The 16242-nt window shown below is 32.7% G+C and overlaps 1 pseudogene; it reads left to right on the plus strand.

Annotated features, from left to right (window-relative positions):
- Positions 1 to 2034: 2034 nt before the first annotated feature.
- LOC134240940 (uncharacterized) lies at positions 2035 to 15284 on the plus strand (annotated as a pseudogene).
- Positions 15285 to 16242: the final 958 nt, after the last annotated feature.

Raw genomic sequence — 16242 nt, forward strand, 5'->3', positions numbered from 1 at the left:
GTATCATTTAGTGAGCTCAGTCTCGTAGTACCTCTAGTTATATCTTAAAGTTTGTTTGCAGTCGATTTGAGGCTTTGCATCAATTTTACCTACAAGTATCACTTAACGTTTTGTAACTGCTGTTTCTCACTGGTTATTCTCTTTAGAGAAGTGGGCAGGCATGGACAAGCGAAAGTATGAGGCGCCGTTTTAATAATTTTAAGGTGTTTCTGATATCAAAAAATCATTTTGTGATATCAGAAAATATATTTTTTGATATCATTAATTAAGCGAGATTTTTTGATATCAAAAATTCGAATTCTTGATATCAAAAAATATCAGTCATTTTCTGATATCAAACATTCAAATTTCTGATATCAAGAAATCATTTTATGATATCTAAAAGCCTTCTTATATCAGAAAATGATTTTTTTAATATCAGAAATTCAAATTGGTTTCTTGATATCACAAAACATATTTTTGATATCAGAAAATAAAATAAAATGGCGACGAATCTTCACATAAATAATGATCGAATACTCCCTTGATCTCTAGAAAATCCCGAACTTCAGTGCCAGATTAGCTTTCTACTAAAATTTGTTGATTTCAGATTATAAGAATATTTTTTAATGAAAGAATTTAACAAGTGTTCTAGATATTTTTGGTCATACTTATTTGCATGGAATTCAAATGCATTACTTTTTGGGATAAATCTGAGTAAATAATCTAGGGTTTGCTGTGTCGGGCTTAGACTGAGAATTTCTCTGTAACCCCTATCAACAGCAGCCATTACCTTCTACAATTGCATATTTGTGTAAAATGAGGTTACATCACAACTGGCCAGCAAGTACTCGTTGTGTGAAGTTTATTCTTCAAGGTGAAGTCTGCGTTATCCGTAAGGAATATGCTAAAGTTATGTGTGCACAATAAATGATTAAAAATATAGTCAATAGTGCAAAAGAACAACTGCATTCTAATTTCAAGACATGTCTTAAACTTATTAGAACCCAACCAAGTTCACAACAAATTTGTGTGGCGGGAAGACGAATGTTCATCACGGCAATATTATGAAGTCGATGGTAAATTTTACTTGGTTTTCTTTTCCGATATCAAAATTCATTCGCGATATCAACAAATAACGACGGATTTTTTTCTACATCCAAAATTTTCACTCCCGATATCAAACAGAATTTTTGATTAAAATTATTTTTTCATATGCAAGAAATCCTATTTCTCTGATGTCAGAAATACAAATCTATTATAATTATATCGAACATATCCAAATTCTTGATAACAAAAAAATTAAATTCTTGATATCAAGAATTCTTGTGTGTGTGTGGTTTTTTTTTTTTTCTTTGATATCACAAAATAATTTTCTCCGATATCAAAAATTCGAATTTTTGATTTAAAAAATGATTTTGCCACTATCAAAATTCTCAATTTCTATTTAGAAAATAATTTTTTATATCAGAAATTCGAATTTTTGGTATCAGAAAATCATTTTCTGATATCAAAAAAATCTATTTTTTGATATCAAAAAATACTTTTTGAAATCAAGAATTCGAATTATTGATATCAAGAATTTCTTTTTTGATATCAGAAAATACCTCAAAAATATTAAAATGGCGCCTCATACGAAAGCCTGTCCACATCTCTAAAGAGAATACTCACTGGTCAATGTAAACATTAAGGCCACTTTAAGTAGTCAAAAAATGAATTAATGTTGGTCAGTTGAAGTCTTCTGTAACATGTGTTTCTTGTTACAAATGAACACAGTCACTGGGAAAAGTCTGCAATGTGTTATACTGTATTTCTCACCAATCACTGTAATAAAAAAAAAAATCCGGAAGTTTTTAAGTCAAGTGATATAGGTTTTTTCTCTTTTTCCTTCCCGGAAGTGGATAAATTGCGGGAATATATTATCGTTATGAAAACATAAACAAATTTATTTTAGAAAAATGTACTCGTAAAGTTGACAAATACTTTATTCGATTTTTGTGTCTTAAAGAATTTATACAGATTTATTTTTTTATGGAAAAGTGCTCTATGAATAAGCTACTGATGATTATTACTTATCGAATTTGTTCTGGCAACAATTAAAAATTCCAGTCATGGCTGTGTCACTTGATGAGGAAAAGTGGATACAAGAAGAAATTGAAAAGCATAAAATTCAGATAAAAGCAGGTATAGTCACACTATTTAGATATACATATTTCCTGGATTTGATCATGCCCCCATCTTACAATTATTTCTTTAACAAGTAAAACAGGTCCAGGAAAATAACTATATTTAGCTATATTTATGGCACGCCAAATTCACAAAAATGAGATAAACCTAGTTTCACAATTGATAAACTTGTTTAATCGACTGTAAACTATAGTTTACAAACCGTAAACTATAGTTAACGATTCGTTAAGTATAGTTTTCATCTGTAAAACTATATTTAACGGGTGTTAACTATAGTTTACGAATGATAATCTAAGTTTATCTGTCGTGTAATAAGCGTTAACAATAGATTTTGTTGATAAACATATATTCACGTTTGTAAACTATAGTTTACAATCGTAAACTATAGTTAAGAGTTGTTAATCATAGTTTCACAAATCGTGAAACTATATTTATCAGATCGTTAACTATAGTTAACGGTTTGTAAACTATAGTTTACAAATCGTGAAACTGTATTTATCAGATAATCTATGTTTTGCAATCGCAAATGATAGTTTTCGGTGTTAAGTATAGTTTACGGTTGTGAAACATAGATTATCGCGTTAACTATGGTTTACAGATGTGAAATATAGATTAAGGTTGTTAACTATAGTTTACGGTTTGTAAACTATAGTTTACAACCGATAAACCTAGTTTATCGATTGTGAAACTATGATTATCTCATTTTTGTGAATTTGGCATGCCATATATATTAGCCTACATAGTTTAATTTACCTATATAGCTTTATTTACCTATATAATACACTCTATAGCTTTTAGCTATTTCAGAGTAAATTTCTGTTTTATGAAAAGCAGACAAAAAGTCTCATAATGAGGCAGTATTAGTTTTCAACTTTAAAATGGACTGAAAACAATTCACCAAAAACCCACTTCTAAAAATGTCTCTCTCCTTTTGTGCAACTGCAATCAAAGATCTAAAAGTTTTGGGGCTATGTATAACAGTTAGGCTGTGATTAAGCAGCTACTTTAACAAAGAAAAGCAGTTTTGGTCAACAAGATAACTGATTGGTAATAATTCAACAAAATGCAAGGCAATCACACTTAGTAATGCCTCATCGCACTTCCAGTGAGGGACAGCTATCCAAACAATAGAGATGCATTTTTTTTGGAAAAAAGTGTTTAAAAGAGGCAATGTTTTTACTGTCTATGCCCTAGGTAAAATAATAAGGTTGTTTTTATCAAACCTTTTTTGAAAAAATATCAGCCATAATTTTCATGCGACTTTTTTCTGCTTTTCATAAAACGGAAACTTATTCTAAAATAGCTAAATAAAGCTTTATTATATAGGTAAATAAAGCTATATAGGTAAATTAAGCTATATACCTAAATATAGTGATTTTCCTGGACCTGTAAAATACAGGTCAAGCAAAATCTCTTGATTAAGCTAGGACCTATTTATAGTTAAACTTGCTTTAGTTATGTATAGCTTTATTAAGCTATTAAAAATAACTTTATAAAGTTATTTATATGCAGTTTTCCACAAGAATGTTTTTTCTAAGAAATAAAAAGCCACAAGCATTTGTTCATGAATATGTAAATTCACTTGTTATAGCATCTGTGGAGGTTGGTGATTTATCAGAGAAAAATCTGAATGACAAGTATGTATATATATATTTATATTCTAATTGATTTTTCTCTATTCTATCATTTTAAAGTTACAACTGAACTAAATTTTACTTTTATACAGTACTTATTGAAATAAATGAAATTATCTTTTGATGTTGGATTGTTCTCACATCAATGAAGCCTATATGAATACAAATAATTAATTACATATATTTTAATTGTTTAGGCTATCTTTAGAGAATTATTTGGTTGCCCTCTCCCAACCGACCAGTGATGGATCCAGGAATCTTGATAGAAGTATGGGTAGGGACCCACAGTCTCAAAAAAAATGATTTATTAAATCTTGTGTGTTTTGGACACAAAAAGGGCCCCTCCCCCCTTCTCTAAATCCGCCAGTGCTGACTTACTAAAATTTTCCCAGATCAGAACTTATTTTTACATTTCAGGACACAATATTCCTGTCCGGTCAACAATTATTTAAAGTTTTCTGGAAAAAAGATTTTCCCACTACCTACCAACCCAATAATTTTACCCTTATTCGGGAGAGGAAAACCAAACATTATTTTACTAAAGATAGCCTTATCAATAAGTTTACCACAGAAAATTTAACATGATGCTACATTAATGATTAACACTCAGTGAAGATTTTTTTTTTAATTGAAATAAGGAAGATCCCCATCATTTACATATACTTTTGTGAGTTGATTTCCTTTTATTATGTTATATCATTTTAACTTATCTCGGTGTGTGAAACTTGATGATTTGTTTGAACAGACCATGTTCAGGGAAAGGATAAATCTATTCAATAAGAGGTATTTACTGATAAATTAATTTTAATCAAACTGGCATATAGACAGTGTCTTCCTCACTCAAAACTATCATATTAAAGGTGTTTTAGCATCCCTGAAACTAAAGAAAGTGTACAACTTTGCAGTAACTGTTCAATTCTTTTACCAATTTCATTCCACAAATTCTTCAGTCTTGAATTCAGGAGCATTCTATATAAAGCATTTCGTTTTGAATGAGACAATCATAAAAGATGAAGTAGATTATAATTTAGTACACCTTCCTTAAGCTTAATATATCCACGTAATGTGATTTGAAGGTTAGAGAGGAGTGAGGTGATGGTTGCTGAGTTGTTCCAGCACCCAGAGATTGGAGAGGGAGACGCCCCTCACAAAACACCTGAGCATGAGTATGTATTGCACGTTCTTTCTGCTCTTTAAAAAAAATTTAAGAATTAATGTTCATGTACTGCTAAGTGATAGCACACGTTTACTTACATGCTGAATACAGGTTTAAAAAAAAAAATTCAAAATTGATTGATTCCTAGGTCACCTATTTCAGTTAGGTATTCTATTGCAATCATACTCATATTTTGTCCATATGTTGTGATTTTTTTTTCCATTTTCAATTTTTCCTTAATTACTGAGTCAATTTAATACAAACTTGAACCAAAGCGTACATGTAGTGCACTGGACTGATGAAAAAAGCAAAAAGCTGGAGGAGGGGGGGGGGGGGGGGGTTTCAAAGATATTACATTGAAGAGTCTTATCCATTCTTGAATGATATTTATATCATATATCAAAAGATTGATAAGAATTACAAGAATAGCAAAGTTTCAAAACTCAACTGCATTTGACCCCTCACCCTGAGGACAAGAATTACACCAAAAAGGGGGTGGCTGAAATTTGTTAAGTTTTTTTTTTATAAGAAAAATGATTGTAAACTATGGATGTTTTTGTCACACATGTTTATTATTTTTGTATTGATAAATGCATCTTTTCTCTAGAGTTGCACCTTTTATATTTAGTTGTTCCTTTTCTTTGTACGACAGGTATTTGGAGAACCTTATGGAGCGCCAGTGCTGTTTGGTGTAGATATCATGAGAACACTCAAGGTTTGTTACCTCACCTGTCTGGTGTCAGATATCATGGGAACACTCAAGGTTTGTTACCTCACCTGTCTGGTGTCAGATATCATGAGAACACTCAAGGTTTGTTACCTCACCTGTCTGGTGTCAGATATCATGAGAACACTCAAGGTTTGTTACCTCACCTGTCTGGTGTCAGATATCATGAGAACACTCAAGGTTTGTTACCTCACCTGTCTGGTGTCAGATATCATGAGAACACTCAAGGTTTGTTACCTCACCTGTCTGGTGTCAGATATCATGGGAACACTCAAGGTTTGTTACCTCACCTGTCTGGTGTCAGATATCATGAGAACAGTCAAGGTTTGTTATCTCACCTGTCTGGTGTCAGATATCATGAGAACACTCAAGGTTTGTTATCTCACCTGTCTGATGTCAGATATCATGAGAACACTCAAGGTTTGTTACCTCACCTGTCTGGTGTCAGATATGAGAACACTCAAGGTTTGTTACCTCACCTGTCTGGTGTCAGATATCATGGGAACAGTCAAGGTTTGTTATCTCACCTGTCTGGTGTCAGATATCATGGGAACACTCAAGGTTTGTTATCTCACCTGTCTGATGTCAGATATCATGAGAACACTCAAGGTTTGTTACCTCACCTGTCTGATGTCAGATATCATGGGAACACTCAAGGTTTGTTACCTCACCTGTCTGGTGTCAGATATCATGAGAACACTCAAGGTTTGTTATCTCACCTATCTGATGTCAGATATGAGAACACTCAAGGTTTGTTACCTCACCTGTCTGGTGTCAGATCATGAGAACACTCAAGGTTTGTTACCTCACCTGTCTGATGTCAGATATCATGAGAACACTCAAGGTTTGTTACCTCACCTGTCTGGTGTCAGATATCATGGGAACAGTCAAGGTTTGTTATCTCACCTGTCTGGTGTCAGATATCATGGGAACACTCAAGGTTTGTTATCTCACCTGTCTGGTGTCAGATATGATATAGGGCTGAAACGATATGCGCCCTCCACGATACGATACGTATTGCAATTCTTGTGTCACAATTCAATTTTTTCAATACGATACAATTTAAGAACGAAACTATTCATAAGGTTAAAGAAAACGTATTCAGATTTAAAAAAAACAAAGAGTAAAAAGTGGTGATACAATAGAAATATACTACCAGGGGTATGCAATCTAAAAATTCAAGTACTAGCCCATGGGCTAGTGGCAGCAATAAAGTTACTAGCCCCAAGTAAAAAGTTATTAGCCCAAATATAGGGACAAAAATTAAAATAAAACAAATGTTGAAAAAAAAAATTATCATTGAAAAAGTCAGGGTACTAGGTCAATCTTTTGAAAATTAAAATTTTATTCTCACTAAAAAATTAAATCATATAAAATTAATGATTATGACAGAAAATAAAAATGAATTTAAAAAAAATATCTGAAGATCTTTCCTTTTCTGATTATTTTGCACTAGCTCATTTAGAATGAAAATAAATTCATTTTGTTTTCATATTAAATCCTTAAATACACTAGAAATATATTTCACGTGATTGTCACTGATCTTTCAGTTGATTCAGTTATTAAAGTATCTACACGCATTCTCAATTTATAGTACCAATTCATCTTGGGAAAAGTCAAAAAAAATTAGTGAACTGAAATTAACACTTTATATGCTGATTTGAAAAAAAGTGTATAGTTATTAAAAATCCCCGGATTCGATTTACATACTTCAGACGCTTTGTTTTGTTGGCCTCCTTCGAAATAAAAGCGGTTGGAGGGCAACTTTTTAAGCAAGATATTTACGTGATGTTGAAAAGCCATATTTGGAAACGAAAGAATTTTTTTTAAAATACAAAATCAATATAATACACATCAAATTTTGTTAACTATAAACATTTATGAAACCGTTTAAGCACATTTGTAAAAGGGGTGTAGAATCTTTGATTCAATTATTAGTAAAAATAAAACGAATGTAATTTTCAATTAAATAAAATTATTTTCTTTTTATTTTTGCAAGTTTTATCAAATCCGATGATAAGCTTAATAATGACAATATTCCCTAAAATGCTACATTAATTGATTCTTTATTAATCTGCTCAGAGAAACGCACATTATTTAGAATATAAAAAGCTTAAATATTTCGCCATTACCTGATTACGAAGTGTTTGTTAAATATCACGTAAATATCGCACATAGATATCATACAAAAATAAAAGTATATTCGGGGAAAAAATGATTATATAATTTCAAATTATTGAATTTTATGAATTTTTTTTATCTGTGTCCTTGACAAAGGGTTGAATTGAAAATTCAATTTATGATTTATCTATAGAGGACTCATGTATTTCATAACCCCCCCCCCCTTCCACCATTTAATCTGTTGATAATTTCAAATGCAACCACGTAGCATCGTTTTTGAAAGTGTGAATTTCCAGAGAATTTTTTTACTTACATGAAGAGTTGACAAGACAAAAAAAGGGGGGTGAGAAAACTTGCACAAAGTCGAAAATCCTAGAGGGGGATGGGAGGCGAACTTTTTTCAATGCCAACTACTTTCAGTACCAATTATTACACTACATTTTCCGTACATCACTATTAGTAGGGGTGGGGGGTAATAAGCCTTTCACTGAACATTTACTATAGTTGAAGTAAGGTTGGAGAAAAAGTGGGGGGGGGGGGGGGGGGCTGCTCCCCCCCCACCCTCTGTTGCTACATGTCTGAAATGTTTAATTGTTTGTGAAAACTTTATCGTCAAATCTCACAAACAAAACAAAGATCGCCCACCACCCTTAAAAGGTTTGTCAATAATTAAGTTGCATATCACATGTGCTCTATAGAGCAATATACATTCTATGTTCATATAACGTAAATTGAATTTTCAGTACCATTAAAGCATAGATGCATACGTTATATGTCTAAGCGATTCCATTGGAATATTAGGTGCACAATTTTATACATGTTAATATTTTTATTTCTTGCAAAGCAACAAAAATGGAAATGGATTCAATTTGAACCAGTTTCTTTGACACCCAACACCCTCTTTTTTAACCCGATGTAGAACACCCCCCCCACCCCCACTGCATGCAACGCAGCGTCTATTTTCTGGAATTATATTTCCTAAAAAAATGATTTTTTTTTCCCTTCAAAATTTTAAGCTTTGTATACAATTCAGGTGTATATAACCATTTTTTAAGTTGACGATACACTATCATTTCAAATAAACAGCAAATACTTGAAGTAAGTTTTGTTTCAGATTTACGTTCCGAATGATAACGTGCATTACACTTGAAACTATATATATGCAATATTAACCAATTGCTCAAAATGGAAAGATTCAATCATTAAACCACAATTCTACTTGTGAATAATATTATGTCAGTTCAATTTTCAAATCACACGGATGCACAAGATATTGAGTGAAAAATGTTCTCCTTTCCATGTGCACTTCAATTTGCATTTCTACACTCTTGTTACAGAAAAAAATGACATTTTAAGAAAGAGTGTATATTTCTTCATGTTCTTAGTATTTACATCTTAAAGATTCACTCGCAAATCTGTTCAAACAGCTTTGGAAATTAATACTTATTTACTTTAAAACATGGTAACGTAAATATGGGTAACGTAAATATCGGTAACGTAAATATCTTTCTGAGATTTATCGTAACTTTTAATGCCATTGTTCAATTATTCCACTGTTAATTAAAGGCATATTCTAGTGCTTGAGTGTAAGGGAATTTGACCCATAGGGAACAGTGTAGTTCTCTTACTTAATTTGTGAATAAATACTAACACGTAAATATCGTTGAATTTTTTAACCATTGGACTTATAAGAAAAGGGGGGCTATTGTTCATAAATACAGATAAAGAGTGTCCTTTTTACCATTCCATGCAATTGAAGAGGTGTTCATGATGTTAAAAAGTTACAACTTAGTCCTATTGAGTCAGTTTATCAATCCTTCCAGTCCTTTTGAATTTCCAAATAGAAATGTAATAATTCTGCGGTGACATCAAAATTTGATAATTATATTAAAACTTTTAAAAAATTGTGACACGCATATGTGTGAAGGGTGTGATATTCAGAAAATATAACTCAAATGTAGGACAATCTTACTAAGAAAAAGATATGTAAATGATTTAAAACTTCTTTTTGGTTTAAAATAAAAACTACACGATGATCGGCGACAGTAACGTAAATATCGATTTCTGCTATAAAATGTGATTTTCTCCTAAGACAATCATTCAAACTACAACAAACAATTGTTGCATTTTAATCAACAACCAACAATGGTTCATATGAGTGGTAGAAATATAAAATTTATTTGAAATATTATATTACTTAAAACGCGGTACATTATTTAAAGCGAATTGAGACTATAAATTGAGAATGCGTGTTTAATGAGATATCTGCTTGTATTTACAATAAACGGAGGAAATTCGGATTAGGAAAAAAACGATCGTTTTTGGAAGTAAATAAGTCAGGAAGTACTGCAAGATGGAGAAAATTATGGAGATTTATTGACTGTAGGAGCATGCTGCCTGGAAAATATTCACTGCCACTGGTTAGGAATTTGATAGCAAGAAATGAGTAAAATACCGGTTGTACTTTATGTATTACATGCGTAGTTATAATTTTAATTTTTGTTAATTGCACATCTCTGATACTTGTGGTTCTGTTGATTAAGAACACTTTATTCGTATAAATAATAGCAGAGGCAGCCTTACTCTGCAACTTTACCGTCCCAATTTTCTCCCTCGTGTGTGTCAAACTGTAAAAAAAAGGTCGAACCCGATCTATTTCAAAGAGTTAACCAAACCCGATTATAAAAAAACATCGAACCGAAAATCGAGATGGTGAATCGAAAATTGAACCGAGCACTTATATCGAACAATATCGATATTTCGGTGAATCGTTTCAGCCCTAATATGAGAACACTCAAGGTTTGTTATCTCACCTGTCTGATGTCAGATATCATGAGAACACTCAAGGTTTGTTACCTCACCTGTCTGGTGTCAGATATCATGGGAACAGTCAAGGTTTGTTATCTCACCTGTCTGGTGTCAGATATCATGGGAACACTCAAGGTTTGTTATCTCACCTGTCTGGTGTCAGATATGAGAACACTCAAGGTTTGTTATCTCACCTGTCTGGTGTCAGATATCATGAGAACACTCAAGGTTTGTTACCTGAACTTAAGGGTAGTAAGCTTTTCTGATCACCTGGTGACTGTTACCTCTAACTTAACACAACCCATACTTGTGGAAAGGTGATTCAAGTTTGTCATCCCATCTTGAATGGAGAGGTATCAAGAAAAGACAAAGATAGGACCGGTTTCTTAAAAATCTTCCTCTCAAGAAATTAAATGAAAGCTTTCTGACAAATTTCAGTCTAGTACAACCAGGGAGTGGGTTGGGGCCTTACTACGGGATCAAAGTTTTACAAGGAATATATATAAAAAATATTTAAGAAAAAAGCTTAGGCCATGTTTAAAAGTCATCAAGACCTGTTTACTCTTACGATTTCGTCGTATTTTGTACGGATTTTTGGTCTAAAATATGTCTTACATTTTGTTATTACGAAAATACGGAAATTGGAAATTCGTTCCTTTGGAATTAAACAGTTAGCTTTCTTTATGATCTGTTTTGGTTTCACGCTTTTTAATGGCTAAAAAGAGAAATATTTCAAACACATAAGTGATCTCAGGTTGCCAAAGCAATGTGGTATTATAAAATGACACATAATATGTTGTTAAACCTTGTTTTTGTAATCGGAAAAGCAGTTGTTCTCTATTAATATTTGTAATATCGATGGAAAGTGAAATATTACTGGCAAATGCCAAATCTCACAGACAAATGTAATCAAGAATACTGAGAGGCAACGATATGGGTAAACAGGTCTGTATAAGTGAAAATTTTAGCAAAATAGAAAAAAGAACAGAATTAAAATGAAAATTTTGACCTTTTGGGTCAAAATCTTATGTCAAGAGGTCAAATTTGTTGGTACCCCTCAAAAAGGTCTTGTCACAATAAATGTACCTGATAAATATGAAAGCCATAGCCTCACCCACCATTATGGACAAGGTTAATTTTTTTGCAGACAAACAGTTTGATGAATATTGCACAAACTTTAGCTTTTCAGTGATCTTAAAACAAAACTTAATTGATAGCATTTAGAATATGTCCACAATCCTTCTGCTATATTATTTCTTATATCTGTACAGGAATGTAGAAAATACTCAGGAAGAATTAGATGCGGTGAAAAAAGAAAACAGAGGTACACTTTCTATGTATTGGTATATTTTATCAAACTGCTGCAAACTTTTTCAACTTTTGTTTTTGATTAAGGTACTCCGATCCTCATGTTCTGAAAATCAAGCATTGACTAATTGAAAATGCTCAAAAAAATGTCTCTGAATTTTCAGTGTTTACCCATAATAATTCTTCTAACTTCATCTTTCAAGTTAATCATATTATATAGAGAAAATAAGTAAATCTCAAATATATTTTCAGATATAAAAACACCTGCTATGCCTTTTCAAATTCAAATTTGATTAAATGACAAATTTTAAAAATAAAAATCATAGGTATCTAGGCTTTTGAAGAAATTCCACAATTTTTAGCTCACCTCAACGAAGTTGGGGGAGCTTATGTAATACCCTCGGCGTCCCCGTCGGCGTCGGTGTCGGCGTCCCAGGTTAAGTTTTTTGGAGCAGTTTTCTTTTAAAGTACTTCTGTGTCCTATATTGATTAGACATGCATGGAAGATGCTTCTAGTGTGTTCCATTGTACCAGTCAAAGTTTCAGATGCTGCAATTTCAGCAAAGGAATGACCAGGTTAAGGTTTTTGGAGCAGGTTAACATTTTTGGTGCAGTTTTTGGTGTTGGTGTCATTTCCAAGGAACTATAAGCCCTATGTTGACCAAACTTGCATGGATGATACATCTAAGGATGTACACTACCAGGTTTGATTCGGATGCTGAATCTGACCTACAGTTTCCGGTTGAGTGAACAGGTGAATGTTTTTGGTGCAGGTCTCATTTTTAAGTAACTATAAGTCCTATGTTGACCAAACTTGCATGGATGATACATCTAAGGATGCATACTATTAGGCTTGCTTTGGATGCTGAATCTGACCTACATTTTCTAGTTGAGTGAACAGGTGAATGTTTTTGGTGCAGGTTTCATTTCCAAGTAACTAAAAGCCCTATGTTGACCAAACTTGCATGGATGATACATCTAAGGATGTACACTACTGGGTTTGATTCGGATGCTGAATCTGACCTACATTTTCTGGTTGAGTGAACAGGTGAATGTTTTTGGTGCAGGTCTCATTTCCAAGTAACTATGAGCACTATAATGACCAAACTTAAATGGATAATACATCTAAGGACGCATACTACCAGGCTTGCTTTGGATGCTGAATCTGACCTACATTTTCCAGTTGAGTGAACAGAAAGTTTTAGGTGCAGTTTTCATTTCCAAGATACTTTGAGCCCTATTATGATCAAAGTTGCAGGTTTGATACATCTTAGGATGCATACTTCCAGGCTTGCTTCGAATGCTGAATCTGGCCTACATTTTCCGGTTGAGTGAACAGGTTAAAGTTTTAGGTGCAGTTTTCATTTCCAAGATACTTTGAGCCCTATTATGACCAAACTTGCATGGATGGTACATCTAAGGATGCATACTACCAGACTTACTTCGGATGCTGAATCTGACCTACATTTTACGGTTGAGTGAACAGGTTTAGGTTTTTGGTGCAGATTTCATTTCCAAGTAACTATGCGCCACTTTCATGGACGATTCATCTTAGGATGCACACTAATGGACTTGCTTCGGATGCTGAATTAGACATACATTTTTCAGATAATGGACCAGGTAAAAGTTATGGTTACAGGTCTATTACCAAAAAACTATAAGGCTTATATAACATTGTATAAACCAAACTTGCACAAATGATGCATCAAGGGATGAAAACTTCTAAATTTGCTTCAGATGCTGGATTTAATTACATTTTCATGAAAAAGAACTAGTTTGAAGTTTTGATATAGCTCTATTCCAAAGTATCAGATCAAAATTGCATAAATATTTTCATTTTGGGATGTTCACTTTCTTTTTGGTTAATTGTGTGACTTTGCCTTACTTAAGATACATCGTTGAGGTGAGCTCTGTAATCTCTGATTACCTATGTTTATACATATAATGTACTTTAATTTCTTTTATTTACATATAAAACACTTCTAATTTCATATCATGTAAATAAACACTGGTATATATGTTAGATTAAAATGAACATCAATTTCTTGATATATGTAATTTTAAAATGCTTTTACGGGGTAAAAACTCCGACTTTTAATTAGACCTTTCTGAGAACTTCAAAGAACCTTGAAGCACATTGAGAGGTATATAATGAAAATTGTTGCATGAAAAGATTGAATTTTTAAGCTTCATTTTGAGACTTTTTGAATTAATTTATAAATTAAAGAGTTGTCCTTCCTAGCTAGGATCAGAGTCCCTTAAAAGATGACTAATCTTATTTATTTTATTTGACATACAGGAGAAAACAGACAACAACTAAAAGAACTGAAAGAGAAACAGGAGAGAAGGAGAAAGACACAAAACCAGGAAACCCAGGGGTAAAATCAATACATTTTTAGCTAACCAAGGGGTAAAATTAATATAGTCTCTAGCTAATCCAGGGGTAAAATCAATACAGTGTCTAGCTAACCCAGGGGTAAAAACAATACAGTCTCTAGCTAACCCAGGGGTAAAATTAATATAGTCTCCAGCTAACCCAGAGGTAAAATTAATATAGTCTCTAGCTAACCCAGGGGTAAAATAAATATAGTCTCTAGCTAACCCAGAGGTAAAATTAATAAAGTCTCAGCTAACCCAGGGGTAAAACAATACAGTCTCTAGCTAACCCAGGGGTAAAATGAAAACAGTGTCTGGCTTACCCAGGGGGAAAATCAATACTGTCTCTAGTTAACCCAAGGGTTAAAAAAAAAAACTTTCAGTTTGAGAACAAGGATATTGAGAACAATATGTGATAAATTGTGGAGCTTTAGTATAAATGAAATTTTTACTGAAAGTTGTAGGTGCAAGAGATATGAATTTCACTCCAAGTCATTCTTTGTACGGTGGCAGTACCTATCGTGCTAGGCTAGGCTATTTGTAGATTCATTGTAGATCCATGGTAATTAAAATATGTCCATTACATGTACTAGGTAGGCATACCTAGGATAATATAAGAAAGCACTATAGAAAGTGTTCAAGGAATCTTGTAACAACAATCTTACTTTTATTTTAAAATAAAAGTTTTTCTGGTATAATTTTCTTCAATATGAACAATGGATATATGAGATATTTGATGATGACTTGTAGTTTGTGTGAGGAGTTGGACCAGCAGCTACAAATGATCTCCATCACTAGATGTATACTACAGGGCCTGATTGTAGGAAGTGGGGTTCACTGGGCCGAGAACCACAACTAAGGAATTTCCTCAAACTGGGGGAATTCCTCCAGATATAAACTGTTGTAAGTCAATGGGATCCAGCAATAGCAGCTTTCCTCTGCACTTATGGAAGTGATATTTATTTGTTTATTATTTCTTCGGATTGTAACAGGGTTTCATGGTGTCGATTTTTTTTTTTTTAAAAATTGAATATTGGATTATTTTTTGCCCAAACAAAGGGCAGAAGACTACAAACTGCTTAAATTTCATTTGTAGAAAAGTAAATACATGCTATACAGTGAACAATTTATCAATATTTTGAAAGGACAATTTACACAATGGTTTCAAAGATAGCAACATTTTATGTAAGGCCAACAAAAATAATAGTCTAGTTTTCCCGCTGCCAGCCTCCAAAAAAAAGGGTAGGTAGGTAGGAATATTATTTTATTTATTCCAATGGTATTTGTTCATGTTGTTGGATATGAACTATTACAAAACCAAATTAAACATGTCATAGGTCAATATTATTGTTTAAAATAAGAAGTGTTTTATGAAAGCCCATATTTAAAACTTATATTTCGTGAAATACTCTTGAATATATTTTTTTTTACTTTTGGGTCATGAAATTTCCGATTTTCCCCCAAAAAAATATATAAAAACTTTAGGGTCAGGTGCAGAAAAATAGGGTAGGGTTTGGGGAGCAGGAAACAAGACTATTTTTATTTTTTGGGCCCAACAGTACAGTGTATTTTCCTCTCTGTGTTTGTGAAAACAAATGATAATGTACTGTAAAAGGTAAAATGCAGTATAGCAATGATTATGTACGTTGAACTTCAAATTTAAAAATTAAAACTTTTATCCCCCCTCCGAAGGAGAGGGGGTATTGTTTTACACTTGTGTCTGTCCATACCCCTTTTCTGTCTGCTGTAAAAAATTTTCGTCGCAGTTTTCTACAACTAGTCATCGCTGATGCTTGAAATTTTAAGACAATGTTCTCTAGGCATGCCACATGTTGGGATTAATTTTTTTCAAATCTGATGTCAACTTCGTGTTTATCTGTGTGTCTGTTATTTCATACATAACAAATTTTCATTGCAGTTTTCTCAGCAACTACTCATCGCAGATG

This window comes from Saccostrea cucullata, unplaced genomic scaffold, assembly GCF_032062105.1.
Source record: "Saccostrea cucullata isolate Sc308-1 unplaced genomic scaffold, CSIRO_AGI_Scuc_v1 ctg13087, whole genome shotgun sequence".
Taxonomy (NCBI): domain Eukaryota; kingdom Metazoa; phylum Mollusca; class Bivalvia; order Ostreida; family Ostreidae; genus Saccostrea; species Saccostrea cuccullata.